Below are 27,903 nucleotides of genomic sequence, written 5' to 3'. Positions count from 1 at the left end.
GGAGGTTCAAGTGACTTTCCCAGGGTCATACAGCTAGTGAGTGGAAGCCGGAACTGCACCACAGCAGGCTGGCTCTAGACCCTCACAGTAAGCAACAGCTGGGGGCACCAAATGCTCTGAGCTAGACCAAGGCAACTGGCTGCATGTGTGCATTTGGTCTGGAAATGCAGGCTGACCCGCAGAGGTTTCAGGGAATCAAAAACGAGCCATGACAGCTTTTGGAAGACTTCCTTGTAGGCATGGGGTTTAGCATGTCTGTGGTTCCTTCTTTGCAGCTCTGGAAACTGAGGCCCGGGGAGATTACTGACAAGCCCACAGTTGCAGAGGTAGCTGCAGGACAGTGGAATTTGCATGTGTGTTGCACACTACTTGGGGCAGAGCCAGCGTTCAGGAAGGTGTACATGTCTATACCTGCACAGGTGCTTCTGGAGGAGGCAGGAGTGGTGAGCCCCCTGCTAAGGAATGCAGCGAGGGAAAGCACCCTTTGTCTCGCTTTGGTGGCTTTCAAGCAAAGAGCCGGGAATGCTTTGCAGGCATCCATTCATGCGCTTAGTGCCTGAGCTACCCTGGCTAAATGACAAGCCTCTCCACCCAGCATCCAGGGACTATGTCTCCACATGCAGGCAGGGCCAGTGGGAGGTCAGGCTTAACCAGAGAAGCTGTGCTCTTGTCGCTGGGCCACTCTAGGTCGGGGAAGGGGGTGGGCCATTGCGGGGTGCCTGTGGAAGTGAGTGGTCCTTGAAAGCACCAAGCATGGAGCTCCCAGAGCCAAAGGCCCCAGAGGTTAGTAACAGGCCACGTACTTTCCACTCAGTGGGCCTTGACAGTGGCCCAGTGCAGGAGCCAGACGTGGTCCTCCCTTTCCCACAGATGAGGGAACTGAGGCTCCAAGTCAAAGCTAGACAATGATTTCTAGAACCTCAAACCAAATCTCCTGGCCCCTATTCCAGGTCTATCTTCATACTGCCTTGAGCACCTATGGCATTTAAAATCCCAAGCAGGCTGGGCCAAGGCGGGAGGATCACTTGAACTCAAAAGTTCGAGACCAGCCTGAGCAAGAGCGAGACCCCATCTCTACCAAAAATAGAAAAAGAAAGCCAGGTGTGGTGGTGCGCACCTGTAGTCTCAGCTAATCGAGAGGCTGAGGCAGGAGGATCGATTGAGTCCAGGAGTTTGAGGTTGCAGTGAGCAATGATGACACCACTGCACTTTAGCTCAGTGACAGAGCAAGACCCTGTATCTAAATAAATAAATAAATAATAAAATACCAAGCAGAACAGGCACCTCTTGGGCCTAAATCGGGCTTGCCCTGGGGAGCTTGCCCTTGGTATCGAGGGCAGACTTGCCTAATGACTGGCACACTTGGGCCCCAGCTGGTGGCAGATAGACTCCTGGGGCAGCCTCCAATTGCACTGCTTGCCCTGCCCAGGCCTCTTCACGTGGATTTAACCCTCTCATACACGCTCCTTCCTGTCCTTGGTGTCTCTTCTCCTGCCCCTTCACCAAGCCTCTCTCCTTTCAAAGCCCCCCAAAAAACCCACACCTCCTATAATGAAACCACAGCTGTCTTCATGGAAGGAAAACCATGCCACCTTCTCCATTGGCCCCATGCTCCTCCTTCGTTCTGAGCCCTGTAGTCCTCAACTCAGTGTGTCTTGTGAACCCTTGTGTCCCTTATTCCTGGGCATGGCTTCGGCCTTGGTGTCCTCCTCCTTACATGCTTTCCTACATGCCGAGGCACATGTGTGGTTATTTTGCACAAGGGCAGACGCCACCCATACACGGAGGCACTGGAGTCATTCCAGCAGCTCTGCGTCCAGCGAGGGCTGTGATGGAGGCGGCTGCAATGCTTCGGCCAGGCCTTCCTGGGTCGCTGTTAGCACTGTAGGCTCCTCTGTGGGGCCCCACGCCAGGCTGATAAGATGCCATCTATGACTACGGAAGCAGGGGTCTTGGGCAGGTCGGCTTTCCCCAGCTGTTCCAGCTGTGCCCTTCCCCTGCCCAAATCCTCCGCCTCCGCCTTCACTGTGCACTGAGCACTCACCATGCTTTATCTCTTTGAGCTGCGCTACAATCTTATGAGGTGGATATTTTTATCCATATTTACAGATAAGAAAAATGAGACTCAGAGAGATCAAATAACTTGCCCAAGGTTACATAGCTAATAAGTGGCAGGGCCTAGATTGGAACCACCACGTTCTTAACCACTGAGCTCCATCGCCCTGCTCGGTCCCCGTCGGCCAGTCGACAGGCCGTCCTCAGGGATGCCTGTTTCTGCGGTGAGCTCTGCCTCAGGCCGTGGACAACACCCTGACCACCTCGGTTTACACCCTGAGACCTGAGCCAGATCTGAGTCTGTTGAACTTGATCGAAGAATGGATTGATGTTTGAAAGAAAAAACAAAGGGGTTGGGCAATGACCATTTCACTCTCTTCCTGAGCCACTATTTGTTGAGAGCCTTCTATATTCCTCCCACTGTTCTAAGTCCCAAATGAAATAAAAATCCCTGGCCTGGTGGAGCTTACAGTCTGGTATGTTCCACAGCGTGCCATGTGGCGACAGGTGCTAAGAAGAAAGACAAGTCAGGAAGGAGCAGTGAGGAGTCCTGGCGGGTGGGGGGCAGCTGCCTCCCTGCCCAGGGAGATGAGGGATGGCCTGGGGCCTCTGCTTTCCACAGGGACGGGTCCCGCTCCCAGGCAGAGAGTGGTGGTGAGGCTGTGAGGGTTTTAGAGGGCACAGGGGTCTCTGGGCCTCCTCAGTTCCGCTGAGGGTGACGTGGAGGCCTAGGTCTAGGAAGGGGCAGCCCATCGGGAACTCCAGCTGCTGTCGCATGGAATGGCCTTGCTGAACATGGCAGCGGGTCCAGAGTCTCTCCATTACGAGTGAAGGAGCTCTCGGCAAAGTTTTCGTCCTGGGCTAGCCCCCTCCTGATCCACCTCCTCCCTCCTCCCTGCCCCTGCCCCACCCCCTCAAATTGGTTTGGCCTAAAGCGATGCAATCTTACCCAAACCCAAAAAATAGAATTAGAAAAGTAAATATGTTAGCCAAGAGAATCTTATACTGCATTTCAAAATCAAATGTAAGTAATTTTAAAACATCACAGCGGGAGGGGAAAGGAAACGCATTCTCGTGGATGGCATCCTAAGAACCAGGTCCTGTAACACCTGGGGTCTCCCTTCAACCAACCCTCGCCCCAGACTTGTCACCCAAGCTTTACCATCCTCATTGTGTAAGCTTAAAAAAAAACAAGACTTAAAAAGGTAAAGTAACTTTACTGAAGTTACATAAATGTCAAGGTTGAGTTTTTAACCAAGGTGCAATTAACTCCAAAGTCTGTGGTCTTTCTACATCTCCATCAAGTTCCAGGTTAGCCATCTGTGCAGAAACAATAACTTTGGGCAAACTACTTAACCTCCCATTGCCTCAGTTTCCCATCTGTAAAATGGGTATGATGGTGATAGCTAACTTACCCTTCTACCTCAGTTCTCTTCTGGTGATTACAGGAGCTCACGTATACAAAAGGCCTTTAGAACTTTAAGGTACTCTGAATATATAGTATTAATTCTCACCTTGAATTTAGAAGTGATTATGGCTTTTCTACCATCTAACCTTGATGGGATCCAGGGGTACATTTTACTGTAGCATATCTGGTTTATTTTCCACATTCTTGTTCTGATTGTCTCTGGCTGCTGGCTATAAATTCTATCATCTGTGTTGCTCTCTTCCCAGCAATTATTATCTCCTCTTCCACAGCAGTACCTCCAGCATGCTCCTTGTTGCTGAGTTGTAGGTATTCCATAATGTCCTTTCTTTGGGGATTGCAAGGGAGTGGTCCATACATACTTCTTTTCAGTAGAGTGCTGGCAAATGTTTAACAACTGGCTTTCCAATTGTAGATCTGACGTGAATGTTGGTTGATAATTACATTTACAATAATGAGTAAGACAGAGTGCAACAACAAAGACATCTCTCAGAACTTCACTTGTTTTTCCATGATATAGGCTACTTCTTTACTAAATCAGATAATACCTTTTGAAATCTGGGAAAATATTACCTCAATATTTTGTGTTATTCACAATGTCACTGCTAGAGTCACAGCACACTTTTACATTTAATCTACCCTATTAACATTTTCTCTGTCAATTTTTAAGTCTAGATTATCAACAAAACAATAATTCAAGCCCTGAGTGTAAAGTTTGCCAATTTCTGTGGTGTAAATATTCTCACCATGGCCAATTTCAAGCGACCAATGTGACATTACTGACTGTGGAATTGGGAAAAGATTCACAGTAGCATACCACTCTATAGTAGTCCCACCATATGTATTAATAGAAGACACAGAATTCGAGAGCATAGATAACAGTAAATTACAGCAAAATAATTAGGATGTGATCTGGTGTCAGTATTTATTCTCTTTGTTTTCAATATAATAATTTAATTATAAGTTTATATCATTTAATTTTTAATGATGGCTGTGTTAAACAACCAGCTCACAAAATTGCTGAAAATTTAACAGTCAGCTCTCACAAGCCCGCGCAAGCCAGCTTCAGCACAGCAGTGTCCCTGTCCCTCTTCCCATTAGCCCCAGTGGGCCTCATGTCATCTGATGGCCACACCCTTTGTTAAATAGCCCCAGCTAGGCCAGGTCCCTGTGAATCAAAAGAACATTAGTCAATGCTCAGCTTCTCCAAATAAGCAATGCTGACGGCTTCAGTCCAATGGAGTGACTTAATGATCTGTTTCCTTCAATAAACTGTGATTTCTGAACTCAATTCAGATACCTGAGCATCATAGTAAGCTGAGAGTGAGGCCTGAAGGCGTTCATGATGTAATATACTAGGTTTAAACTTGGCAAGCAGATGACATTGTGAGAAATGGATTTTCTTAGGTCGATTTTGGGAGTTTGGGGTGTTTTCTTAAGAGTTAAGCCAAGGCAAAAAATAACCCTTGTAACACATCACTTCACAGCTGGTCAGCCTGGGAGAAGCTATTCTGGGATATCCAAGCTAAGGCGCCTCTTTAAACTCTAGGCAAACTGGAATCAGGATGTGGGGTTTCTATTTCTGTCTATGTCACTGACTTTCTATGTAATCCCTGTCCAGTTTGTTCCCTGGGTGGTGCCTCAGTTTACCCTCTGGCGAAATCAAGTCAACTGCTTTTACTGAGGGCTTTAGATTTTTGGACATAGAAAGTGAAAAAAGATAATTGCTAGGGTTTATCGGAGGGTTTGGAGAGTCTGCTTGAGGTTTTCCTAATGAGTGGGCATTCTAGGAGGAGCTAAGCTTAAGTGGAATCTTCTAAGAAATGACAAATAAGCAAGGTTTAACAGAAAGAGGAAGAGGAGTAGAAGGACGATGAAGGAGAGAGGGCCTCCAAGCAATGTCCAGGGAAAATGTCGGACAACTGGCTTGAAAAACTGTGTCCAGTGTTCACTTCTCTGCAACGAAGAGTATGTGCATAAGATGAGTTAGTTACAGAAGAAAAGGCAGGCAAGATATGGCTAACGGGTGCTTTTTGTCGGGGTTTGATGAGAGAGTTTCCTGAGTAGGGAAGGCCTGTGATCAAAGTTATGGTTCTGAGACCTGCATGGAAGATGACCAGGGAGTGGGCAAACGTAAAGCAATACCAGCCTCCCAAATGCCTGCAAGCATCGTGTCCTGGGCACTGTATGAATAACCTCTCATGGTCACCAGCAGGCATCATAGTTCTCATGTAACAAGCTTCTCTCCTCTGCTGAAGGTGTGAGCCAGCCCTTTGGATGAAGAAGGATTAGAAGGGATCACTGCATACTTTGTATAATTCCCGCCATGCCTTGGACTTATATCATCTCACGTTTTTTGCCAGCAGCCTGGAGGGGAGGAGGACGCTATCCCAATTCTAACATCAGAGCAACCGAGACCTACAGATTTTAAATGACTTGTTCCAGATCACAACGGAGACTCAAACCCATCACTTGCCCACAGATCTTATGCCTTATCTACACCAATCTGCCTCTGTGAAACCTAACTAGCTAGGTAACCTTTCCCATCCATAGGCCAGACACCTTTTGAAATAAAAGCAATTTGCTCTCTAGAAAAACTGAAAGGCCGGTAGAGTTGTCAAACACTCTAAGCTACAGAGAGTTTCTTCCAAAAGTTCTCTGGAAAGCCCAAGGATTCTGCATTCCAAAGCCAGCCAGATTCGAATTTCCTCTATAACGAGATAGTCCCTCCTGGTTTAAAACATACCCTTCCTCATTAAGCTAGTTGCACGTTTTGTAATAACTTTTGCTTACACCACAAAATTGACATAGATTCTGGAAACACAAAGGCCTTGGAAAAAAGGCCCAGAGCCCCTGGAAGTCATTATTCCTTCCTTTAGCAATTGCTGAGTTAAGCACCATAAATATGGTTCCCATCTCGCTCCCTTCCCCCGCCCTGCCCTCCCCCGACTCGCACGATCTGCTGGACATATGTTCAGAAGAAAGCGGGGACTTGGGGGTGGGAGAAGAAGATTCACATGTCGTGAATCAAGAGCTTGAGCATTTGAAAAGAAAAAGTGGGGAGAGGGTGGGGAGTTTGCAGCCCTGGAAATGGAATATCCAAAGGATTTATTGCCTTTGAGTATCTCACAAGGCTTTTTTTTTTATAAAAATCTGTAACTTATGGCATTTTTTTTTTGTATAGGGCAGTAAACAAGAGCTCTGAAAGGGGAAGGAAGCCAGGAGAAAGCCAGCTCCATTCGTCACGCAGCTGCACATCCTGTCACAAAGGACCCCAGTTGAGTAATCGCCCAAAATATGCCTGTTATTTTTTTTTTCTGTCAGAAGAAAATGGGGCCTGCCAAAATGTACTGTAAAAAAGAAAAAAAAAAATCTGATCTCTCGGGCCCAGAGGGGGAAAAGGAAAATAAAGAAGAAACAGGCATAATTTCTCGGCGTTCTTCGAACCCTCTCCTCAGCTTATTTTGAAAAGAAAAAGCCTTCAGACTCCTCACCGCAATGGAGCTCGCCAGGCTTGGAGAAAGCGGGCTCCCTGCGACGTTCCCGGTCTGAGTCCTCACGGTCGTGTGGTGCCGAGAGCTTAGAAAGAGGCAGAGAGAGACAAGAGGCTGGGAGAAGGACAGCTCAAGGGAAGAGAAAGAGTTCACAGAAAGGGCCCCAGGATATCGAACGAGTCTTCTGATGCACTGGAGTGTTCCATCGGGAACCCGCAGCCCACCCCAATCCCACCAGCCTTGCGCAAGCACAGCAGGGGCCACTGACTTCCAGCCAGTGGCCGTGCCTGCTCCGTAAGCCTTCCTGATGCCCTCACCAAAACCAGCCCTGTCTCAGGCCTCCACAGCGCCCTGTGCTGCTTGGGCCACAGACTGAACAACGAGAACTTGTGTGGAAGGACTTCTGGCTCTGGGGAAGTCTGACATGAGCTGGGGAGGAACTGGCTGGTCAGAGAATCATCCCACCTCAGGGGTTTTCCTGGATTGACTTTCTAAAACTCCTGGATGAGGACAGACTCCTGGTGGGGAAACTGAGGCACAGCAAAGGTGTTATAAAGCCTTCAGTTTTATAACTGCCTCTGTCCTGTGCTCTTAAGCCCATGGCTTTCAGGACCAGGACACAAGGGATGGTCAATCAAGCACAGAATGCTCTTGGAAAGTCACAGTTTCCCTCCTGCTAACATTCTGACCCCCTCAGAGCTGTCCACGGGGAAAGGGTCTTTCTGTATCCAAGTGACCAAAAAATAGCAGAAAGCCTTCTCCTTAAGAAAGAGAACAGAGCCCTACAGAGGAAGAACAAGGCGGACACACTGTCCCTTTTGCTTCCGAGCTCTCTGGATCCCTTCTAGAGGAAAGAGCCCCACTCCTGCCTCCACTCCACAGGGGCAGGCTGGAGGAGGCCCTCTCCGGGCACACCTCAGGAGACTTGGGCCCTAACAGTGGCTGCTTGGCCATTCTGGGCCAAGGGTTCTCTCTCTCTAACCCAAGGACCAAGTCAATCCCCTTGACAATTGCTGCAGGAAGGCCCAATTTTGCCAAAGTCAGGGCACTACCCAACCCTTAAATGGCTTTGAGCCTGCCCATCCTATCTGAGGCAATTCCCAAAGCCAGCCCTGAGCTTAGAGATCCATGCCTTACCTGGCCGCTGCTTCCCTGGGGACAGCTGACTGACACCTTAAAAAGAGACTGGGCATGGCTTGCTGCGGAGAGCCGGCCTGCAAGCTGGAAGGACAGATTCTCCCCCGGCCTCCTTGTTGAATTGCTGTAGAATTTCAGTCAACTCAAGTGACCTCTCTGTGACTATTTTTTCCTCCCTTCGAGATTTATCAACTATTAATCGGAGCCTCTATACGCCTGCAATGTGGCGGTGCTGGGGACTCAGTGGTAAACAACACAGATACAGTCCCTTTCTCCCTGCACAGCCTGGACAGCCTTTTCCATGCCTTCTGCTTCCCTTCCTTCCTTCTTCCTTGAGTCTCCTGATGCCAGCTCCTTGGATGGGTGAGCCAGGGGTGGGAAGGCAGGGGCAAAAAACACAACAAAAAATAAACCCACACACCCTGCAAAAACCCTATGCTAATACTAGTACTCCCAAAATGCTTACAGATAGAGGACAGTTTCTTAGCAACCTGATCATAATGAAAATTCCATAAGGGCATCTGGAATTCACTCTGTCAGACATTCCAGCTTATCAGGAAATGAGAAGGACCAAGACCATCTTATAACGTGCAAACTATGTCAATGTCACTGCCTATCACCTTGCTTATATCAAACCTCAATTATAGGAGTGACTGTTGGGACTGTCCTCGTCTCAGCCTTCATTGCATGAAGTCACTGAGGGCTGTTGTCTTCCTCAGAGCTCAGCCCGTTCTTGGGGCCAGGTCCCAAGTTGAAATTTGAACTGTCAACACAGGCCCACTGACTAATGCTCCAGGGTGACAGGCCTGGCACATGAACACGAGTGATGCTGTCATCCCCCGAGTCACAGGTGAGTGAGGTCTCTGAAGTGTCCACCTCCACACGGACTTCCCTTTGTGGTGGCAGTGACATCTGAGTCACTGAGCATGGGGCCATCATTTAGGTCCACCCCCTCCCCTTCTCATGGCCCGGAAGGAAACCGAAGGTGGGTCATCATAGCAGAAAAGGCTCCACTTCCTCTGAGCTCCACACAACAGGTCTTGGCCCTGTCAGGCCTTGCAAGCCTGCGGTCGACAGGCACCCAGGTGACAAGGTCTTTCTCAGCCCGTTGTTCTCTGTTTGCCATTTGACATTTCAAAGCTGACAACGTCAGCATCTTCCAGGCTGCAGGAAACATGCCCGCCAGGCACACCTTTCAAACAGCTGATTAATATGCCACGTGTCTCTGGTCACAGGAGAGTGTAAGGGTTGTTGAAATGACACTCGAGCTCCTGTGCCTTTGGGAAACTCTACCCTGTCAGCAAGAAGCCTTCAGCTGAAGGTACAGATGTAGGTTGGAGAGGGTAAAGCTCTAGTGTCCGACAAACCACATCCTAAATGAAGTGAGAAATGGCGGACTCGTTTAAATGCAGAGCCCTGGGGCCTGTGACCCCAGCTCTGCTAGGAGCCCAGTGCAGCAAAGTTTTTCCCTCGAGATGAGACCCAAGCACGAGAGGAAGTCCCACCACCCTCCAAAGTCCACTCACTGACCTATGACTTGGCACCACCAGACCCCTGCTGGAGCCGGTGCAACGAGAGCCTTGAGTGTGTGGAGAGCTGGTGGTCTGACAAAGCACTTACTGACCGAGGAAAATCAACTTCAGGTGCAGCAGGAAAGGTCTGGGACCAAGAATGTCTGGGGTTTTGAGACACTGGAAAAGATTGCCTAATAATGTCATGGGCTCCCTTCCCTGGAAATATCTGAAAACAGGATAAGTACTCTCCAATCTTGGATGGGTCAACCTCAGCTTGAGGTGAGGAGATGGTTACATCAACCCATGGAGAGGGCTCGCCAGCAACTTCGAGTCTATTACAAAGAAAGACGACGGTTTTTATTTATGATGTGGTAAAAATACATAACAAAATTTATCATTGTAACCATGTTTAAGTGTACAATTCAGTGGCATTAAGTACATTCATGTCATTCTGTGACCATCACCACCATTATCTCCAGAACTTTTTCATCTTCCCAAACTGAAACTCTGTACTGACTGAACACAGACTCCCCGTTTTCCCTCCCCCCAGCCCCTAACAACCACGGTTCTGCCTTCTGTCTCTATGACTTTGACTACTCTGAGCATCTCATGTGAGTGGGATCACACAGGATTTGTCCTTTTGTGACTGGCTTGTTTCACTTAGCATGATGTCCTCAAGTTACTTCCATGTTGTAGCCTGTGTGAAAATTTACATCCTTTTTAAGGCTGACTACTATTCCATTATATATCTCTCTCTCACATTTTGTTTATCCATTCATCTGTGATGGACACTTGGGTTGGGTTGTTTCCATGTTTTGGCTATTGTGAATAATCCTGCCATGAACTTGCTTGTACAAATAACTGTCCCTGTTTTCAGTTCCTTTGGGTCCATATGCAGAAGTGGAATTATACAAGAAAAATATTTTTAAAGACAAAAGTGTTGTACACTAGAAGAGATGTCAATCCTCACACTATGATCCAATATGGAGAACAGACACCTAAAAACAGTGGACAATAAGACTAGGTAAGAGAGACTAAGAGAGAGCTCGTTGGTTCATGGAGCCATCAGAGAAGGTTTCCCAGAAGAGAGGAAATTTGAGCTAGATTCTGACAGATAACTAAGAGTTTACCTGGTAGAAAAAAATGGAAAAGGATAGGAAAAGAAACAACCCTTTTTAAAAAAGAATAGACAAAACATTAAATGCACATATCCTTTGACTCAGCAATTGTACTGGTAGGAATTTTCCTGCTGTTATCTTCACACACATACACCCAAGGAACATGTCCAAAGATCCTCATGACGGCAACATCTGTAAGACATATAAACTGGAAATAGCCTATGCCCCCCTCACTAGCACGCTGTTATATAAACTAGGGCACAGCCATACTATGCATTCCTATGCAATCATTAAAAAGAATGAAAGAGTCTCCATGTGCTGATATGGCACGAATTCCAAACTTATTTTTAATTAAAAAAGGAAGATGTCAGTATATGCCCAAATTCTTTCCCTAGAAGAATACATAAGAAACTATTAATAGTTGTTATCTTTGAGAGGAGCATCTGTAATTTGAGGGGAGAGAAACTAAATTTTCATGTTATACCTTCTAATGATTTTTTTTAAAGCTCTGTGTGTGTGTGTATATTACATTTTAAAAATGTTAACAGGGCTCTCAGGGTGATGGGATTATGGGCCGTTTTTATATTCTTTGTGTTTTTTTATTTAAAATATTTTAAAGAGGAAAGCAGCTATTTTTCTGGAATTGTTTAGTCCCAGTGGTTCCCAAAGGCGGAGGGATGGAGCAGACATTTAAAGGGCTATCTTCTGTCTTTTAGAACTTCACAAGCGTTCCCTTCAGCACAGAACAGTGTCCTCATCTTCTGCAGAGAGACACGGGGAGACAGTGATAAGAGAACGAGGCCAAAGGCTGGGAAGCGTGGAACTGGGGGGCTCCCAGAATGCCTGTCCAGCCACCCTGGGCCCTGACCACCCCACCTCTTCTGCACTTTGCTGTACTCCTGGTGGGGCCCCACATCGTGGGACAGAAACCCAGCCACACAGGGTTAACCCCTGCGCTTTGCTTCACTGAGCCTTGCTGAAGAGGGGGCGGGGGTTGAGAGAGCCCCAGCTCCAGGCAGCATTAATAAAATGCAGGTGTTTGTATAGTTGCTTTAGAGAGAGGGGGGGGAAAAAGAGTCCTGACTGCAGCAGCATATAGAAACCGAAAGCTGAGTGTGGTAGAGAAAAACGTGCCTGCAAGTAATGAGAAAGCTTTCTGCAAAGAGCGCTTTGGCTTTGGGGTCGAGAAGAATGCGGCTGATTCTGGCACAGGCCTGCCCTGTAGCTCCCCCTGGGTGTGCGTGCGTGTGTGTGTGTGTGTGTGTGTGTGTGTGTGCATGTGCACATGTGTGTGTAGATATTTGGATACAGGCCCTTGTGCACACACACACCTCGCCACCACCCATCTTTTCCCAGTGACACCGCGGACAGCATGAGTTTGGCCTTCACTCGCTTTGACCCGGGGTTGGTTCTGACACTCCCTCCCTCACCGTGTCTGTCTTTTCTCTCCTGTCTTCCTCCCTCTGGCCCTGTGCCCTGTACCTTCCTTCCTGCCGTCATTCCCTCCCCGCTGGGCCTCTGGCAGACTGTGTCTCTGCTCCTAACTCTCCCCTGGGCCCTGCCTGCCTCCCCACCCTTTCCCAAGCCCCACCTCCCTGTGGTCAGGAGTGGAGCTGAGGGGGCGTCCGCCAGCCCCTGGTGCTCCAGCTCCAGCAGCCTGGAGACTCCAAGTGATGGGAAAGCAGGCACCCGGAGGGCCTCCCTCCTCTCCGCGCCTCAGGGCAGGAAAGGGATGAGGCAGCCTCGGAGGGCTGTGAGGTGGGCAGCAGCTCTGGAGGTGGCTGGGCCCTGCGGGGTCCTTGGTCCTCCCCCCCACCCCTCCAGGGAGGGGAAAGTAACAGACAGCCCCTGCCTTTTATAGGGGGTTCTCTCAGTTTGCCCCTAAAGCAAACTTCCTGTGGTGTATTTAGTTTGACTCCTTGTCTGAGACCTACTGAGGAATGCAACTGTAAGCACGTTGTTCAGACACAGGAAAAGGCTTCAGGACATCAGGGTGGGCCTCTGAGAGCCTGCTGGGCCCCAGGTGGGCTGGCGTCTGAGGGGGAGTCTTAGCTGGGGGTGAAACTCCTCCAGATGGATGCAGGTTCCTGGTGCCACGATAAGGGAGGGGTGTGGCTATGTGTTGGGGCTCCTACACTGCCCCTGAGAGTGTGAGTGTGAGCGTGTGTGCATGTGAGGGAGAGACCACTGAGCCAGAACCCGTTGGGGCAAAAGGCCAGCCCAACTACATGATGAAGGTGTTCCCTGGAGTTAGGCACCCAAGGTCAGAGCTTACTTTCTCAACTCCCATCCTCCACCTGCCTGCCTCCCCAACTCCCCCGCAAAACCCAATGGAACAGGGGCAGAGGGGCAGCAGCCCAGCTCTCTCCCCCTCACCCCTGCCCACAGCCCACAGGCCGGCCCGGGCGCCTGTGGAGGAGGCAGGACTGGGAGTTCGGAGGACTCTCCCTACAGTGTAAAGTGGCTGGGGCTGCTCGTGGGACAACTCCAAGCCTTGGACTTGTCACTTGGAATAACAGTGGGAACCACCCTGGAAAATCCAGGATGCAGGGTGCCCCCACCAGCACAGAGTGGCCTGGGGCCCCTGTGTCCCGGCAGGCAGCCTTCCCTCCCCTCTGGGAGTGGGGTGGGGGAAAGCCTCGAATCCTCCGTGCCCCACCCCCGTCTGAAAACCTCGTGGCGCTCTCGGGGCATTATGCTTCCACCGCCTTCCACCACCGTGTGACTGGGAGCGCGTGAGGAGCAGATGTTTCTAATGAAGGGCCCAGCCCAGGGCCCTGGAGGTAACAGGCAAGCCATGCAGCCCTGGCTCCCGTGGAGGGGCCGCAGCCCCCACACCTCTGAAAGCACAAACTGCCCGGTGAATGGAACACACACTCACTTGAATTCTCAGCTCCTTTCAGGAAATTGCCAAGTTAGCCCTTGGCTTTCTCCTTCGCGATGCCCGCCCCGTTTCCATAGCAACCGCCTCCCCATCCTCAGGAGCCTCTCCCCGTCCTGCCCGCCCCTCCTCCCCACCACCCTCCGCGTCTCATCTGTCTGGGTGGGAACCGGGATTAGAGTTCATCGGCCGGGGATGCTTTCCCAGGGCCGCTTTGCCTTCGTGATCCCTTTGCGGCAGCCCCAGCCCCTGCCCCAGGCTTTTCAAGTCCCCCAGACTTAATGACCAGCCCTGGGTTTCCTCCTCTTCTCTTTCTCTGCCTCCAATAAAGCCCGAGAATTAACCCAGGTTTTAAGTGCCCCGGTTCCAAGCTGCATATCAAAGGGGGCTTCCCCAAGCTGCTTCTGCATTTCAAAGGGGCTTATTTATCACTTTCACTTAAACCCACACATTTTGGGGAAAGAGTTTTACCCAGAGGTCAAACTCTGGAGAAACAAATGGATCCCCCTTCACCCCCTCCTGGGGTGCGGTGGGCTATTAGTGTATAAACTGCTGGCGGGGAGGTGGGAACAGGCTGCCAGCGGCACTCCTCAGCAGCCGGGCCCCAAATCAGCCACGTCCACCAAGGGCGTTGTTGTGAGGAAGGGAGGAAATGCCTGGAAGGTGCTGAGAGGAGCTTCCAGGCCGCTGCTCCTGGTCTCTGTCCCTGACCCTGGCCCAGTGCTAAGGTCTGCTTCCTGTTTCCTCTCCCTCTTCTGGAAGCCCTACCTACCCTGTGCTCTGAGCACCCTCCGAGCCTGTGCCAGCACTTCCAGGGAGGGTGCTCCCTGCTGCCGCTCTGCCCCTCCAGTGCTGCGTGGCCAGTGCCTCCTGGTGCAGGATGCACGCCCTTTCTCCCACGGGCTGCGTGGCCCTGGCAGGCACTCACTGCTCAGCTGCTAGGGAGCCGCGGCACTGAGTCACCCGCACCCCGAGCCCTCTCCTGCCCTCACAGCGAGCCCTCAAGACCTGGTCCACACCCTTCCTTCCCACATCTTCCTCCCCCCACACACACACACATTCACTCGCTCTCTTCTGGACCCCTGCCACCGCCCCCAGACCCCCTCCCACCCAGCCTCAACTCAATAGAATGTCGCTGTTACTGCCAGCTCCTCAAGGACCTCCTCCTACCTGCCAAGGGACTCATCCCCCAAAGCCTGGGACCTTCCCTTCCTCCCTGGGAAGCATCTGCCTTGCTGCCCCCGGCAGACTCCAGTCTCACTGCAGAGCGTGGGGTTCTCCTCTGACTTAGCCCGGATCCCATTCCCAGGCTCTCTCAGGCATTAGGCCGCTGCCAAGAGAGCCAGTCCGGTGTTCAACTGACCAAAAAAGCCAGGAGCAAGTAGCCAGTGAAGCAACCCTCGGAAGAGGCCAGGCGGATGCCACACCGTCCTTGAGGACTTCTTACCGAGCACCAAGGGGCCAAAGGAGGAGAAGTGGGGCCCAAAAGCCAACCTCGAGCGAGGACACCCTGAATAAGGCCTTGAGAGGCACAGATCGCAAGGCAGGTTGCCCCTTAAAGGACCCATCTGTGTTTCCCTTTCTCACCTGCCACTAGCTCATTCATTTGATCATTCACACGTTCATTCACTCACACGACCACTTACCGAGTGCTTACCCCGTGTCGGGAGACAGTAGAGCCAACAGCTGATTACAGTGCAATGAGATAAACCCTCTCTCCCATAAGGAGGCTGGCGTCCTGCGTGGTCACTGCCTAATCCTCTCTGGGGGGATCCGGTGCAGGCTCCAGACGCAGGATTTGACTTGAGCTTGAAAGATGCGCAGGAGCTTAGCAGAGAGACAAGAGCTTCCCAGGCAGAGGGTGCGGCAGGTCCAAAGGCACGGAGGAGCCCAAGGCCACCACAGGGGGTGGTATTAGGCAGATCAGTGTGTCCAGCATGCGAGAATGTGGGGGGAGCTCTTGGGAGAGGAACCTGGAAGGGCAGGTGGGCGAGGCTGTGAACTCCATGACAAGGAACGCAGGGCCTCTGCCGTCACCCAAGTTCAACCCCAACGAGGTGGAAGTTGTATGCCTGAGGTGCACTCGTGGGGAAGTCGATGCCACATCTGCTCTGGCCCCAAGATCAGCCCCCTGGGTCTGTCTCCAGAAAAGGTTGGTGATGACATCATCAGGACAGCAGGTGACTGGTAGGGCCTGAGGACTGTAGGGAAACTGACCATTCAGAACAGACAGGCCAGATTGAGGTGGCACCTTCTGCCTCTGCAATGATCACCAAGGCCCTCAAGGAATCACCAAGAGACGGAAACAAGGAAGAAAACAAGAAACAAGCAGAAAACCATTAAGCACCTTGGAAACATCACTTGTGATGAAATTGTCAGTGTTGCCCAGCAGCTGCAGGCCGGCTGCAGTGTTGACGGAGCCACCCTCAGGGCATCAGAGACGACGCCAGCAGTGGCGCAGGGGGGTGCCCAGCTAGTTAAGAACTACAAAGGAAAATATTTCAATAAAGGATCATTTGACAACCCAAAACAAATTTTAAAAGAACACGAAGAGAGAGCTGAACTGACGAAGGTGGGGACCGACGCATGAGCCAGTGGGGGCACAGGAGCAGGAGCGAGTGGGACGCGCTCGCTCCTACTAACTCACCACCAGCTTCTCTGCTGCACCTGCTCAGCCCCTGCCTCTGTTTACCCCGCTCCGCTTCTCTCCCTGGAGAGAGGTGAGGGACACAGAGAAAGTTTGGGGCAACTACACAGGGCCTGGCAATGTCTGCAGACAAGGGATGGGCGAGAACAGGGTGGCAGGAGTGAGAGGGCCACAGCACAGCCTTGGAAGGAACCCGTGTGTGAATCCCTCCCAGTGCACACGTCTTAGGCTGCCAGGGCAGGTACCCAGAGCAGGGAAGCCCCTCCCACCGTGTTTCACCGCAATGCGGTGGACTTCCCTGGCCGAGACGCAGCAGACCTCCTGTGGCAGGACCCCCACCTGTGCAGCCTGTGTCCTCTAGGAGTCCAGGCCCCTGCAGAGTGAATTGTTGCCGCAGACACAGGACTTCCGAAGTCACAGGAAGAAATGGGGGACAAAATAAAGAGCAGGGCAGGGAGCCAATGGTCCCGCTTCATCTTCATGATGTTCCTCAGGACCCAGGAGCTCAATGACCTGCCATCCAGCACTTCACATGACACATAGACTTTGAGCCATAGAGTGTCCCCCAGAGGCTGTCTGAGGGTAAAAATGGTGCAAGTCAAGTAATAATTTTAGGCCTCTCAGGAAGGGTGGATCTTTGTATGGTATTTTCATACAATTTGGGTAATTTAAATAATTGTCCTATATCTTAGGTTTGCTTAAAGCCAGGGGCATTACTAACAATAACAAGAGCACCAACTGCTGTGGCCTGCCACCTCCCACTGGATCTGCAGTCTGTCGAAGGCCCCTCCTAGATGCCGGCCTCCCCACTTGTCTTCCCTGGCATCTTTGCCCAGGTGATGCCCAGAGTCATCTTCATAGCATCTTCCTTCACATCCTCTTTTGAGCATCCAAAGCTCAGGATGCCCTGAGGGGGTGAAGGAAGGAAGCAGGAGAGGGAAGACTCCACCCTGCCTTCAGGGCTCTTCCCCCGAGGCCCCCACGCTGCGTTCACCAGGCCAGCTGCAGGCCATGGGTGCCCAGGTCCAGGTCATTTTTAGGGTCGCTGCAATGCAGGCACCAAGTGCTGGCCTTTGCAAAGGCTGCCTTTATCCAGAGACTCATTTCCTGGTTTTGTTTCTCCTCTGTCCCTCTCATACGAGGAGGGGTAGAGAGGGAGAGAAAAGGGAAATCTCACCTTACTAGAGGATGCTATTTCGTATCTTTTCCCTCTGAGCTTTCTGGGCATGTTCCCCCTCCTCTCTGTGGACTCGACACCCATGCCCCTCACCCTGGACTGGGCCTCCTCCTCCCCCTTTGTCCACCAGCCCTTCTGCAAAGCCTCCATGTCCGTAAAGTAATCTCCTCAATGGTGTTTCTCTACCTGGTCTCAGGCTCCACAGTAAAGCCATGGTCCTCTGCCGACCAGAGCTCACATCTCTGATTCAGCAACAGAGGCAGGTGTTCAGGGCAATCTGGGTTAGGTCCACTGGAAACCAAAGGAAATGCCACTGGTCTGATTCAGGGCCCTCAGAAGTGAGTCAGCCCCCAGCCATCAACCATCGCTATTACCCAATATCACACCCTCATTATTCATGAATTCTTGTCTTCGGTTTACTAGACAGCAGAGCCCAGCCAGGACTTGAGCGCCTGAAGATGACTTATTGGCCTGCTGTGGGCCGCCCACCAAGTACGTGCCCTGCCTCTGTCTAAAAGCTGGTGTACAAGAGCACCAAGCTGGGAGACTCGTGCCTCGGAGCTTCTTCCCATAAGCCTCTGGTCCCCTGAGCAGTCCGTGCTGTATTTCATACCTTGGAAAAATGTCCCCATGAATGCAATGAATGGGAAGGGTCCTGGAGGAAAGTTGGGAGGGGGTAGGTGGCCAGGTATGTGCAGCATCTCTGCCCAGTCCTCCTTTGCCCTCTGCCGCAGCCTACATCCTGTGGTATACACCAATATTATTTTTGTTTTTCATTCCTTCTGTGGCAAAATTGAGGACCTACTCAGTTGGAGTTGGAATTGGATGGTGGCTTTCCTTCATATGGGGTACAGGGGGACTTTCCTGGGTGCAATGGAATACTGCTGTGGCCACACACATGGCTTTGGAGTCCCAGATGCTTGGACTCAAATTCCAACCCTGCCATGTACCAGTCCAGCAAGTGACTTAACCACTCTGAGCCTATTTCCTCTTTTATAAAATAGAAATAATAACAACAATCTTGTAGGACTCTTGTGAGTCCTGAATGTCATCGTGCATATAAATGCCTGGTACACAGTGAGTGTTGTCACTGTCGTCATTATTATTACTACAATTACCACCACCATTCTCCTTAAACCAAACTCTTCTTTAGCGTAAGAATGCTTGTGTTGTTTATTTCTGCATCTTCAGCACCAGGCACAGCAAAGTAAATGGTAGTTAAACAGAACTTCAGAAGGTGAGGAGTCCCAGAGGGAGGGAATGGCATGTTCAAAGGTCCTATGGTAGGAGGTGCATGGAAATTTGAAGAAAATGCCATAGGAAAAAACATGCCATTGTTAGCCACAGGGTCCAAGCAGATGGCCCACCTGGTCCTCCTACTTCCTAATGTGCATGGCGAGACCACTGAAGCCTGGTGCCTCAATGCCCCCTCCGGGCCTTCTCCTCTCGCTGGCCAGGAAACTTCCCACAGGACAGAAACACCAAGGTGACCTGCACCCCCAAAGACTCAGGGAAGTAGAAATATACCAAGAGAGGATCCTGAGGCCTTTTGTGTTAAGCTACCACAAAGAAATAATCCTCTAAACCTGTCTGGGCAATTTGTACTTGGAATTGGATAATTAGGAGGTGGTGGGGAAGGAAGCCCGGGCAGGGGCTGTGGTTCCCCAGGGAGAGAGAAGACTTTACAGACCAAGCCAAAGGCAGGGATGGGGAGAGGTAAGAGGGGTCTGTCTTCCATTTAGCTCCAAACCCCCTGCCCCCAACATGCCCATGTCACACGTGGGAGCAGCCACCAGCCCAACTGAAGGCTCATCCCCTCCCCATGCCCCCTCCTCCAAACTCTTGGAAAACTGTCTCCCTCCCCATCCTTTCCCTCTCTCTCATTTTGCAAGAGCCTCCCTCAACTTCAGCTATTAGCCCTCCCCGGGTACTTGTGATTTAACAAAAACAAGAGCCTCAACGCCCCAGAGGGGCTACTGAATGGTTCCCCTTCTGGCCCTTGGGATAAGGTTTCTGTTGGAGCTTGCTGAAGCCTGGGGACAGGAGGGCAGGTCTGAGGAGGCAGAGTGCCAGTCAGTAACTAGGCCCAAGGTGGGGCTCCCCAACTCTGTCTTACGCACTATAACCTAGTTGCGCTGTGTTTTTCTAAAGTCAGATTTGTTGAGATTGAATTTACATACAGTAAAATCCATCCGTTTAAAAATACAGTTCCATGAGTTTTAACAAATGCTTGCAGTTTTGTAACCACCACAATCAGGATGCAGAGCATTTCCATCCACCCGTCCAAAATTCTCCACTGCTTCTTGTATCAACCCCTGCCCCGGCCACAGCCCCTGCAAACCACTCATCAGGGTTTTTGTCTCTTTAGTTTTTTGCCTTTTCCAAAATGTCATAAAAATGAAATCATATAGTACATAGCCATTGAAGTTGGTCTTCTTTCACTCAGCCTAACATGCTATATATATTACATTATAGTAACATATAATAGCAATATTATATGTTATTATAATAACAATAATCTCTGTTCTTATATGCATGAGAAGTTTATTTTCACTGACAAGTAGTGTTCCGCTATATGGAGGTATGACAGTCTACCCATGCAATAATTAAACAATATTTGTGTTGGTCCTAGTTTAGGGCCATTATGAAAAAAGCCATTATCAGCATTTGTATACAGGTTTTCGTGTGGACATAGTTTTTATTTCTCTTGGTAAATACCTAAGAGTTGTATTGTGGGACATATGGTAAGTGTATGCTTAACTTTGTACCAAACTCCCAAACTGTTTTCCAAAGCGGCTGTATCATTTTGCATTCCCACCAGCGTTGTATGAGAGTTTCAGTTGTTCTACATCCTCCTCAGTACTTGATATTGTCAGGTTTTTTTGTTTTAAATGTTTTTTATTTTAGCTATTCCAAAGGTATGTAGTGGTTTCTTGTTAAAATTTTAATTTAGTGACATCTTTTCAGGTGTTTATTCACCATTCATATTTCCTCTTTGGTGAAGCGTATGTTCAAATATTTTGCCCATTTTTGAAAATTGGATTGTTTTCTTCTTACTGAGCTTTGAGAATTTTTTATAGGTTCTAGATACAAGTCCTCTGTCAAATACATGTTTTGCAAAGATTTCTCCCAGTTTGTGGCTTGTCTTTTTATTTTCTTAACAGTGCCTTTCTAAAAACAGAAGTTTTAAATTGGTATTTAATTTTTTTTTTTTTTTTATTTAGAGACCAGGTCTCACTGTGTTCCCCAGGCTGGACTCAAGCTCCTGGCCTCAAGCAATCCTCCCACCTCAGCCTCCCGAGTACCTGGGATTACAGGCACACACCACCACACCTGGCTATAGAAGTTTTTAATTTTAATGAAATCCAATTGATCAATTTTTATTTTGTGGATTGTGTTTTTGGTGTCATATCCAAGAAATCTTTGCCTAACCGAAATCACAAAGATTTTTTTCTTCTTTTATACTTTTAGGTTTTCTTCTTTTGTACTTTCTCTTATGTTTTTGTATTTTACGCTTTAATATTTTACATTTAGGTCTATGATCCATTTTGAGTTATAGGTCAGCATTCTTTTCTTTTTCTTTTTTTCTTTTCTTTCTTTCTTTCTTTTTTTTTTATGCATATGGATGTCCACATTTTCCAACACCAGTTTTGAAAAAGACTATCTGCTGCAGCATGCTATGGTGCACACCTACAGTCCCAGCTACTCAGGAGGCTGACGGGGGAGGATCACATGGGCCCAGGACTTTGAGATCAGCCTGGGCAACATAGTGAGACCCTGTCTCTAAAAAATAAAAAGACTATGTGCTATGGTCTGAATATATCCCCCCAAAATTCATATGTCAAAACCTAATCGCCAGTATGATGGTGTTAAGAGGTGGGGCCTTTAGGAGGTGATTAAGTCGGGAGGGCAGAGTCTTCATGCATGAGATTAGCACCCTCATAAAAGAGGGAGATAGCAAATCTGCTGAGGACTGATCTTGGACTTCCCAGCCTCCAGATCTGTGAGAAATAAATTTTTGTTCTTTATAAATTACCCACTCTCAGGTATTTTGTTATAGCAGCAGGAATAAACCAAGATACTGTCTATCTCCATTGAATTCCCTTTGCGCTTTGTCAAAAATCAACTGACAGTGCATGTGCAGGTGTATTTCTGCTCTCTCCACCCTGTTCCACTGCTGTGTCTGTCCTGTCACCAGTCCCACTGTCTGGATCATTCTAGCTTTACAGTAATTCTTGAAATGAGGCAGTGCGAGTCCACCTAGTCTCACTGTGTTCGAGGCCCTCCTCTACAAGCCTTTCCTCTTTCCTGTGGTCTTGGCCAGGAAGCAGAGGCTGGACAACGCTCTAGGGCTGTGACGAGGCCTTGCAGGGCCTTGAGATGCAAACCCTGCCAGCTCCACTCCCATCGTACCTGCCTCCTCGGAATGCTGATGTGCTCCTAGTTCTCTGCTTTTGCCTAGCAATGTCAGGCCTCCAGGCCTCTGCCTACACTGTCATTTCTGCTGGAAGGCCCTCCCTTTGGCCCCATCCCACCCCTTTTCCTTCTCCTGGGTAACTTGGTTCATCCTTCAGGGCTCAGCTTTTAGGACACATTCCCTGCTGAGTGCCCAACTCCCTGCTCCCATGCCCCCTGCATGCTGCCCCCTGCTTACCCACCACGTTTAATCAGTAAATACACAAAGTGCCTGTCTCTTCCTCACCACCAACACCCCAGGGCCCATAATGTGTCTATTCCCAGTGCCCAGTCTAGGACCTGGCACAAAGCTGATGCCAACACAGGGCTCTTGAATGAACAGAGTGAAGAGCCTGACTTCCCTCAGGGCCGCAGGACAGAGGCAGTGGGAAGCCTCCATGCTCAGGGCCCAGCCTGGGAGGTGACGCGCCGTCCAGCCATTTTCTCTTCTCCCCTGGTGATCTCAGTCAGGGACCTCGGGGACATCCACTAGCAGAGAAGTATGCTCAGGAAATTCTGGCTCCTGGGAGAAAAGGAATTTCTCTTAAAGAATAGAAATCTCAGGAGGGACATCCAGGGGAACCAGCGTGGCCTTCCCAAAAGTCTCCTTACACACAGTACAGTGTAGCGGCCGAGGGTGGGCTCTGGAATCAGGCTGCCCGGGCTTGAATTTGGGGTGCCAGAACCCACTACCATCACTACCACTAGGGCAGGTTATTTCCCTTCTCTGAGCCTCAGTTTCTCATCTGTAAAATGGGAATTATCAAAATGCCTCTTCTTTGGGTTGTGGTAGGGATTAAATGAGTCAATGCAGGTGTAAATAAATACATGTAAATTCAAACTTATGGTAAATAAACGTAATAAATATCCAGTAAACTTGGGTTTTTATCTTTATTTGAGGATGAGACACCCTTGATGCCCACTGCTGTCAAGAAAATGTGTGAGCTCCCTCCCCACATCTGTCACCCCAGATGGGGGTCAAGGCCATCTGAGCAGCGAGACGTAGAGCAGCTGCTTCCAGGAGCCTGCGCTAGGGGACAAGCAACAGCCAGCACTGGGGACAGGCTGCCCCTGCCTCAGTCTCCGTGAGTACCACTCGGGTGCCACGTAACGTGGGAATCCTTGCCTGATGTGGCCCGGGCTGCGGTTCATACCTGGGTGCCCCAGGATCCTTGGACAGTGATGTATCAGGGACATGTCAAGGCCAGAGCCACCAGACCATCTGCTCTGCAGGGAGGACGGCTACTTGCAGGTGCACTGGGTGTTCCCCAGCCCCGGGAAGCAGAGCCCTGTCTGCCCTTGCGGTTAGGTTCCCCTGAGAAGGGGGTCAAGAGAGGACCAAGAACACCCTGGCTTTATTCCGGGGGCAGAGGGAAGCCCTGCAAGCACAGAGAACCATCTGAACACGAGAGCCATTGAGGGGCAGAGGGAAGAGCAGGGCAGGGGCACAGACGCAGGAAAGAGAGGTTCGAGCCCTGCTCCCCGTCACTGTGTGAGTCACTTAACTGTCCTGAGCTATGGGTAGCTCTTCTCTCCTGAGAGGACAGTGCCCCCGCCCTTGAGGAGTACCTGCTGCTGGAAGGAGCAAATGGCAGCTCCAGAGAGAGCCCCGGCGGCCAGCCCTCCTTCCCAGATCCAGGCTGCAGGCCCCGCCGGCTCCACCCAGGGAGGGACGTCACATTCCTGGGAGTCCAAGTCAATGCAAAGGGCTCTCTAGGGAACAAGGAACCGGGAAAAGGAAAACCAGCTCTGGTTCTTGGCGAGCCTGCCCACCTCCTGCAGCCCTCACAGCCTGGGCCCCTGAGCAGGGGCCTGACTCACAGCCCTGGCAGGAGAGGAGCAGGGAACTGCCCCCTCCGTGCCTCATCGGTCCCCACCTCCTGGCTCCTTGGGCCCCTCTCCTTCCAGCCCCAGCAGAGCTGAGGAGGGCAGTGGGGTCAGGCTGCTGCCAGGACGAGCCTAGCTTCGGGGAGGGAGGAGAGGGTGAACAGGGCAGGGCGGCTGCCAGAGCCTCAGGGAGGAGGCAGAGCATTCCTTCGCGTCCATTCAGCTGCTCAGCTATTTCCTGCCTGCTCCAGCACCACAGGCTCCCCTGCTCCTGCGTAGCGGCGTCCTGTTTACCGCCTGCCTCCTGCAGCTTGCAAGCCCCGCGGCACCCCGAGAGCTCCGTGGATGGAGGACGGACACACGCACAGGCCAGGCCCAGCCTGCTAAAGCTTGACAGGTGGAACCACACTCTCTGGGAGGGGTCCCCAGGGCCTCGATCGTCCTCAGGGCTAGGGAGCACTGGCCAGGCCTTCCCCAGGGTTGGGACATCACCCTGGGAGGAGGAAGAGGACACTTCCCAGGCCTGGGCTGACTCACGGCAGTGAGTGTGAGTCACCCCTCCACGAGAATCAGCCCGTGCCCTCTGGTGGCCCCTTCACTGCTGGAGGCCCCTGCCCCATGCTTGTCTTCCCCAAACCTTCCCTCCTGGCTGCCCCACCCACACCGGCACAGCTGAGGTGAACACAAGAGTCCCTGTGTCACTTTTCACTTAAAGGCGCCTCTGTGACACCAGCTTCCTAAAGGAGAAATCTTTGGGGGTTTCTAATTACAGATTTGGGGGTCAAAGACTTGGTTCCAATCTCAGCACTGCCCCTTTCTACCTCTGCTTCTTGGGCAAACTATGTAACCAATCTTGGCTTTTGGTTTTTCCCCCCAAGGAGTAATAATAATACCTATCTAGCACAGTGTGACAATGAAATCATATAATGTATGTGAAAGTTGCTGGTATGAAATAAGCCATCAACGCACGGTAATGAATGCTATTACTATATAGGGATAAAAGGAAAAAAGTTCCCTTACATATAACATTTTTTAATTTAAAAATATATATATTTTTTAAGAGACAGGGTCTCACTGTGTTACAACCCAGGCTGGTCTCAGACTCCTGGGCTCAAGCGATCCTCCCCCCTCGGCCTCCCAAGTAGCTGGGACTATAGGCATGAGCCACCGTGCCGGCCACCCATTCTTAAAAGTAACAAATCCTTGTCCCTGTGAAATTGTGGACTGACATGAAACAAAATAAAAGCAGGCAGAGGCTGGGCATCCTGACTCAAGCCTGTAATCCCAGCACTCTTGGAGGCCAAGGTGGGAGAATCGCTTGAGCCCAGGAGTTCAAGGCTTCAGTGAGCTATGGTCGCACCACTGCACTCCAGCCTGGGTGACACAGTGAGACCCTGTCTCTAAAAAGATAAATAAATAAATATAAGCAGGTAGAAGATTTTCTCTAATTTTCGTCTGATGTCCTCTGGCTGTAGAAATTGCCCCAGCCCCACGGGGGAGGTGGGGATGGAGGTGGGCAGTGAAGCGCAGGGTCAGTTTGGCGACCGGTGGCTCCGTGTGAGGACCCAGGGAAGGCTGCACATGTGCCCTGAGAATAATCCGTCCTCTCCACTCAGGGAAGCCCACTGGAGCCCACCTCGCAAACGTAAGACCCCTTGTCCCAGCCGCCCCGGCCCCTGCTCTCTAACACAGGGCTTCTCAGCCTCGGCACTTAACACCTTCAACCAGATCATCTTTTGTCATAGGATGAGGAGCAGTGTCCTCGACCTCTGCCCTCTAGATGCCTGTAGCGCTCCTTCCCCCCGCCAGTGTGACAACCAAAAAATGTCTCCAGACATTGCCAAAGGTCTCCCCCCATCGAACCACTGCTGTGGGCAGTATGGTGGGCTCCTTGGTCCGCCCGTCCTCCCCCCACCTCCCTGCTTTCTATTTTGCTCCATGTCAGCCCACAGTTTCACAGGGATGAGGGGACAAGGGATTTGTTATCTTTATTTTTAAAAATGCTTGGCTGGGCGCGGTGGCTCATGCCTGTAGTCCCAGCTACTTGGGAGGCCAAGGTGGGAGGATCGCTTGAGGCCAGGAGTTCAAGTTCCCATCTCCCTCCAGCCCCGGGCCTGGCTAGGATGTCTCCCCAGACACTCACCGGAGGAACCAGAGCCAACCAGCCACTGCATCTCAGGAGGGCAGCCGGGCCCGGCTGAATGGTGGAAAGGCCAGTGCTGGGCCAGGGAGCAGTGCGGAGAGGAGCCAGAGGGGCATGGCTGAGGCCAGGGCAAGGCAACAGGTGGTGGTCGGTGGGCCCTGACCTGGCACTTCCTGCTTGGGCAGCAGTCCACCCTGGGGAGGCCACTGGGAGCTGAAAGGGAGCTCAGAGCCCCCGCAGCTCGGCTCTACACCTCCAGCAACCCCAGACAGTCCAGGCCCAGGGCAGACCACAAGTGTTCAGGAGGCCCAGGCTGGGTCAGGGAGGTGACAGGGACCAAGTTCAGAGCCTCACGCAGGCATAGGGGCTGGGCACAAAGCTTCCAGGGCAGTGGATTATATAAATGCTCTTTCTCCAGCAAAGGGACAGAAGACAGCCTCGAGAAGAAGGTGTCAAAGGAGGAAACCAGCAGGCTTCACAGGGGAGGTGACTTTGGAGCGAGTTTTGTCAGATGACCAGGAGTTCTGCAGACACAGCAGCAGGTGGGGGAAGAGCGTTCCCGGGAAGGGGCGCACAGTCCGCGCACGGGCAGAAGGTGCCCAAAGAACAGGCAAAGGCCCGCAGGTCAGTGCAGCTGGTACAGGAACCGGGGCAGCATGGTCCCACCCCTGGGCGATGGGAGTGAGGGTGGGCTGGGGCTGACTCCCATGGGAAAGGGCTGGCAGTGTGAAGATGAGCGGCCAGGTCACCCAGTGCCCACATTCTCCTCTCCAGTGACGTTCAGGTCACCCCGGCACAAGGTCAGCATGTGCTGGTGTGAGCGAGTTAGCTATTGTTCCTGCAAGAGACCTAAGCTCAGGCACACCTTGGCCTTGGTCAGTTCCGTGGGGAAAACATTGAGACTCCCCTGCCCTGCACGGTGACAGAAAGAGGTAGCAGTCACCTGGCCCGAGACCTGCAGTCGGGAGGGCTGCAGCCAGGTGTTTGAAATCGGGTCTGAACGTCCTGGCTCTCCCCAAGTACAGAGCACCCGCTGGGGTTAACGTTCTCCTCCTCACAATGCTCTGGGCCACCTGGGCCGCACATTTCCTCCAGGCCATTCTGGAAAGTCACCGCAGCTGCAAGCCCAGCCCTCCCTCACCCCAGGGCAGGGAGATCAGGTGGAGCCAGAGAACCCAGGGCTCACCCTGGCTGGAGGAGACTCCGCCCCCGCCCTGCCCCCCGTGGGTCTGCCCGGTCCCACCCAGTCCCAGGAAAGGGCTGGGACAGTTTCCATCTCCAACCTGTCTGGGCCTCTCCTTTCTTGCCCAGGTAGCTCTGCTGGGAAAACCTACAACAGCTGAGCGAGCTTTTCAGGATTGGCTTGATGCCAGGGCAAGGGATGAGTCGGCCACACGCAGTCATCTCATGTGCTGTCGAAGTACTTTTCTTTAGCGGATCTCAAAACCTTTTACCCACCAGAAATGAGGGTTGTCCCAGCTGTGTGGGAGGACTCAGAGAAGAAGGGTCACTCGCTAAGCTGGTAAGAGCTTTGCAGTAAAATGAATGCTTCAAAAGACTGGCTCTAAGGGAAGCAAAACAACAGAATCCGAGGCTAAAATTACATCCCTAATAAATATTACTTGAAGTGAAAAGAGAAGTTCACTTTGTATGGAAATCTGTGCAAACCGAATAAGCACAGGGTGGTGAGAGAGAGAGTGTGTGTGTGTGTGTGTGTGTGAGTGTGTGTGTGTGTGTGTGTGTGTGTGTTCAGGGAGGAGGTGGAAAAGTAGAAGATGCGGCCCTCACTCTCCCTTCCTCCATCTGCCTCCTGTGGCTCAGACCTCTGAGGGTGCCCTAAAGTGGAAATCTGCCCCTGAGATTCGGTCCCCCTGGTTGCCTTCTCCTCCTCTAGCCCCCTGGGCTCCGCGCTCCCACTTGAGAGCAGACAGACGGCCACCGCAGGCTACCCATCCTCTAATAGCACCTGGATCCTCCCTGAAAGAAGAGCCATTCCTTGGGAGTGTCCTTCTGGTCACCCTTCCTTTCC

General features: G+C 51.2%; 1 long non-coding RNA gene and 1 pseudogene across 1 annotated transcript; both read left to right on the top strand.

The window, feature by feature from the left end:
• Positions 1-6,647: 6,647 nt before the first annotated feature.
• Positions 6,648-27,561, top strand: LOC123647559. The gene is made up of 4 exons (XR_006738281.1): positions 6,648-8,962; positions 22,805-22,989; positions 23,983-24,128; positions 26,293-27,561. It is a non-coding gene; the product is annotated as an uncharacterized LOC123647559 (long non-coding RNA).
• LOC123647549 lies at positions 15,477-16,106 on the top strand (annotated as a pseudogene).
• Positions 27,562-27,903: the final 342 nt, after the last annotated feature.

The sequence above is a fragment of the Lemur catta genome, chromosome 1 (genome assembly GCF_020740605.2).
Source record: "Lemur catta isolate mLemCat1 chromosome 1, mLemCat1.pri, whole genome shotgun sequence".
NCBI lineage: Eukaryota > Metazoa > Chordata > Mammalia > Primates > Lemuridae > Lemur > Lemur catta.
The sequence above is the reverse complement of the archived record's forward strand: the minus strand, read 5'-3'. Positions and strand labels throughout refer to the sequence as shown.